Source organism: Rutidosis leptorrhynchoides, chromosome 7 (genome assembly GCF_046630445.1).
Source record: "Rutidosis leptorrhynchoides isolate AG116_Rl617_1_P2 chromosome 7, CSIRO_AGI_Rlap_v1, whole genome shotgun sequence".
Classification (NCBI taxonomy): Eukaryota; Viridiplantae; Streptophyta; class Magnoliopsida; order Asterales; family Asteraceae; genus Rutidosis; species Rutidosis leptorrhynchoides.
In genome coordinates this window covers 4,422,475-4,427,562 of record NC_092339.1, presented here as the reverse complement: position 1 = coordinate 4,427,562, position 5,088 = coordinate 4,422,475, and the positions used below count along the sequence as shown (strand labels likewise).

The following is a 5,088-nucleotide window of genomic DNA, read 5'->3' as shown; positions in this document are numbered from 1 at the left end:
GAAACGTGGGCAAAATCAGAAAAGTCTATTAATTTGATAACTTATATAATTTTTATTTTTATAACTAATAGGATATTCAGTGAATGCACCGAGCAAAACGTTCACCACCTTTTATACGTTCACCACCTGTAACTCGATCAAGACATCTAGCCAATATTGTCGCCGTTGATTTTTCTTTAGAATTGTCATCCAGTCGACCAAGTACTCCAATTCAAATTTCCGATAATCCATTTTTTGAACCCGATCTCACAATTGAGAATTCGGAGGATATTCAGGGACAATTCAGAGATCCTGAACTACTAATCATTCCTCCTGAACCACAAATTACTCATCCAGAGATTTTCGAGGAAGAAACCATTAAGTCAGAATCCTCTAGTGATTCAGATTCAACAAATTCAATCATGGAAAATCTGGAACCTCTAAGTATGGAAGACCGAATGAGAGCTAAACGCACTGGCCAAGGTCATGCAATTACTCAACCAGACATTAATGCACCAGATTATGAAATCAAAGGCCAATTCTTACCATTCATAACTAATCAATGCCAATTTAGTGGTGCGCCGAAGGAAGATCCAAACGAACATCTTCGTACCTTTAATAGGATCTGTACTCTATTTAAATTCCGAGAAGTGGAGGATGAACAGATCTATCTCATGTTATTTCCCTGGACTTTAAAAGGAGAAGCCAAAGATTGGTTAGAATCATTACCTGAAGGGGCGATTGATACATGGGACGTTTTAGTTGAAAAATTTCTTAAACAATTCTTTTCGGCATCTAAAGGCGTGAGACTTCAAGGAGAAATAGTTACGTTCACACAAAAGCCAAATGAAACTCTATATGAAGCGTGGACAAGATTTGAAAAGTTATTGAGAGGATGTCCGCAACATGGTTTAGACACTTATCAAATAGTACAAATATTCTATCAAGGATGTGACATCACTACACGAAAAGACATCGATATAGCAGTTGGTGGTTCCATTATGAAGAAAACCACAACTGAAGCTTACAAAATTATTGATAACACTGCTTCCCACTCACATGAGTGGCACCAAGAAAAAGATATTGTTAGATCATCTAAAGCGGCTAGAGCCGATTCTAGCCATGACTTTGATTCCATTTCCGCAAAGATAGATGCTGTGGAGAGACGAATGGAAAAGATGACTAAGGATATTCACTAAATACGAATTAGTTGTGAGCAGTGTCGAGGACCACATTTGACAAAAGATTGTCTCAGTATTGAACAAACAATGGAACAAAGAGAGAATGTTTCATATATAAACCAAAGGCCTGAAAATAATTATCAAAATAATTATCAACCGCCAAGACCAATCTACAATCAAAATCAGAATTATAACCTAAATGTTCTATACAACAACCAACAAGGTCCTAGCAATCAACAAATATCCAATAATATTTACAATCAGCAAAGACCTATTTTTCAAAATAAACCACCACAAACCGATGATAAAAAGCCAAATTTAGAAGATATGATGTCGAAGCTAGTTGAATCTCAAACGCAATTTTTCACATCTCAGAAACAAACCAATGAACAACATGCTCAAGCATTTAGAAATCAACAAGCTTCTATTCAAAATTTGTAACAAGAAGTAAGCAACCTAGCAAGGTTGATAGGTGAAAGAAAACCGAGAAGTCTACCTAGCGATACAAATGCTAACCCCCGGAATGAAACAGGTAAAGCCATTACCACAAGAAGTGGTATTACACTTAAACCACCTGAAATACCTGTAATTTCTGATGACTCTATTCCTACTCCACAAGAACCACAACCTGAGCAAAATAAGAAAACAGAACCGGTAGTTGAAAAGGTTAATGAAGATAACACAGTTAAGGCTAAACCTTATGTTAAACCATATCAACCACCACTTCCTTACACGATTGATTTTTACACGTTGTTTATTTACGCAGTCCTCACGAGATTTATGGACAAATGAAAGTAATAAAATTTTTCTGTAACTTATGCGATTTCTAAAATCATATATGTATGTATATAATTAAGTTAATAAACTTACCTTTATTTATTTGGGGTTAGTACATACTAAGTTATACCTTCAAATTATTTAAAAGTCGCTCCTTTATCGAGTTATTTAACTTAAGTGAAATAGTTTTGTGCAAAATAGTACACGTTGTACATACTTCTAAATTCACTAGGAACTTCGTTCCGTTTATATTTTCATATCAAACGTTTAAGGGTTTTTCAAAACTTCCTTGGTTGATTTTATTAAAGCTTTTCGTATTAAACTACACCATGTATGGATCACACTTCTTCTCGCCCTCCGTTAGAGATGAAACTGACCATCAAGATCTTTGTTAAAAACTCTTGAGCCACTTTGGATGGCAGATTTACAAAATTTGTTAGGAAGTCTATGCACTCGTAAAATGTTCCTTTTAAGGTTAGACATGGCAAAAATGCGGGCCGATAAATCAAGGTTTCTGGGAAACACTCAGTGGTCACCCTATCATAGGAAAGGCACTTGGTGGATTTCTACTCTCAATGTTTCACGGCTAAATCGCAACACCCTCGTAAACGTCATCTCTATGAATCAGTAGGTTAAGGTACAAGGAATCGTTTTTGAGATTCTTTTCACTTAGAGTAAACCGTTCTTTATGACCAAGGGTTCACATATCCTCTCATCTGCGCATTCCCATAAGTATAAGGATAAATTCGGATCAATACACTCGAAGAGTTCACTCTGGTTCAAGGACCACACCTTTCGTGCAATTTTCTTTCAGAATTGTAGTGTAAGATACTTTAGGAATCTATGAATCTTGTTATCCTCTTGGAAGGGGACTGCTTAAAACATTTACGGCACTGATGTGGATACTCTACATATTTCTTCCTTCGTTGATTGCAACTTTATGTTGTTCTAGTTAATAATAACCATAACTTCAACATGTAACTGAATGGATAAAGTTACAATATGGAACTGTGCTTTCAATCCATCCAAGGAGAAGTTCACACGTAGTATGTTGTGATCATCATGTTTTCTATTCTATCTGTCAGCTTTATATTACGACACAAGCGCTCAATGTTTTAGGTAAGTTTAGAAACATTCATGATGTATTTCATGCATCCGGCTTACTGAAGATGCCTGTAGGGCTAAAAACATCATCTTTCCTTTTGTGGGTATATATTCAGATGACGTATTCATGTTAACAAGAAACGAAATCAAATTATTGATCTCTTAGGATAAGAGACTTAATTAATGGCATATACATATTCTTACTTTTATACGCCTAAGTACCTTTCAAGGTAAATAACTTACTTATGAGCCCACGAGTCTCACGGAACTTTGATATACTCCTTCTCATTCAAATACGGTACCATTGTTGGTCACTCCTCAAAATTTCGGGACGAAATTTTCTTTAACAGGTGGGTAATGTAACGACCCGGCTTTTTCGACTTGCTTTTGTGCTTTGTGCTTACGCGAAACTGCGTATTTGTATGTACTGTGCTATTTTATACTCTGGAATCTTACTACACGTGGATTACTTTCATTTATATGTTAAAACATTCCTTTAAGTATGTAGGTTACTTAACTTGATCACCGGATGCCTTTATGACCGTTAGTGTCACTTGACGTTTCGAACAAACTGCGTACTGCGTACACGTTTAACTTTTGTCATAATCGGAATATTACGACTACGCAATATTAATTATTATTTAATAATAATAATTACTTGAGTTTATGGATGCTTAATTATGCGTAGAAATTTAATTATGCTTGCTAGCTAGTCTTGTAGGACTTTCTACCTTGTTGGACTTAAGCCCACCCTACTCTAACTAGTAGCCCATTTATTTAGCCCACTTATTAATTACTAGTGACCCATTAATAAGTAAGACAAATGCCCATTTATTAGAGGGAACATGCTAGCATTTATGTCAAGTATTATCCCTAATGTTGCATGGGATCCTAACATAAGCACCAACTTTAGACAACCATTAACCAAAAAGCAAACTTTTGTCCCCCTTGTCCCCCCCTCAAATTTTCGGCCACCACCACCATCCCCTCCCTCATTCACCTATAAATACCACCCTTATTCCATTCATTTAACACTTGCTCTCATTTGCATTTCACACACACTTATTCTCCTATCTTCTCTCTAGTCTTTCTCACTCTAAAACTTGTAAGTTTTTGATCTTTTTCTTCTTATTTTCTTTTCATTTTCGAATTCATCATCATCATAAAGGGTCTAGCTTTTTAGCTTTTGATCTTGATTATATCTTGTAGATTCAAACATGGATTTGAATCCTTCAAGAATATGGAAGATTCAAGCTTTCTAGCTTTGAATCTTCACCCACTTTGTAGATCTATATCTTTTAACTTTAAATCTTGTTATTTTGTTATAAAGATTCAAACATGTGTTTGTAATCTTCATGTAACTTAAAGATCCAAGCTTTATGCTTCAAAATCTTCAAGAACAATCAAGATGCAAGCTTTCTAGCTTGGATCTTCATATCTTTTGATGGATCTAAGTTTTCTAACTTATGATCTCATTATTTTGTTATAAAAATCAAAACTTGTGTTTATGGTCTTCATGTAACTTAAAGATTCAAGCTTTATGCTTCAAGAGCTTCAAGAACACTAAAGGTTCAAGCTTTCTAGCTTTGTGACCTTAAAACTTGTTTGAAAGGGATCCAAGCTCTCTAGCTTAGGGTTCCATCACTTCATTTGACTTAGATTTTGTTCATACTTGTTTGATTGATGTAAAGTTTGTAGCTTTAGTTGTAAATGTAACTTGTAATTGTGTTAAGACTAAGGATATGATGTAACATTGGTTCATCATCCATCTAAGACTCTTAAATGAGTTGTGTTCTTACTTGGTCTTAACATATTGTGTGTTGATGGTAGAATCTTGGTCAAGGTGATGCTAATCCTTCAACGAGTTGTACACTTGAAGCTACAAGCATCAAGGATGAGAACCGTGATGAGCATCAAGCACCAAGAACCCCACCGGAGCACTTGTTTACTGTTTTTAGGGATCTGATAAGTAACTTGGGCTAATGTAAAGTTTATTTTCAGTTATTTCGGTTCGAGTAGATGATTTTCCGTTTATACCTCCTCTTAA

General features: G+C 35.3%; 1 non-coding gene across 1 annotated transcript; it reads right to left on the bottom strand.

Moving 5' to 3' along the window:
- Window positions 1-785: 785 nt before the first annotated feature.
- Window positions 786-892, bottom strand: LOC139860747 (small nucleolar RNA R71). The gene has a single exon (XR_011763370.1). It is a non-coding gene; the product is annotated as a small nucleolar RNA R71 (small nucleolar RNA).
- Between the last annotated feature and the right edge of the window lie 4,196 nt (window positions 893-5,088).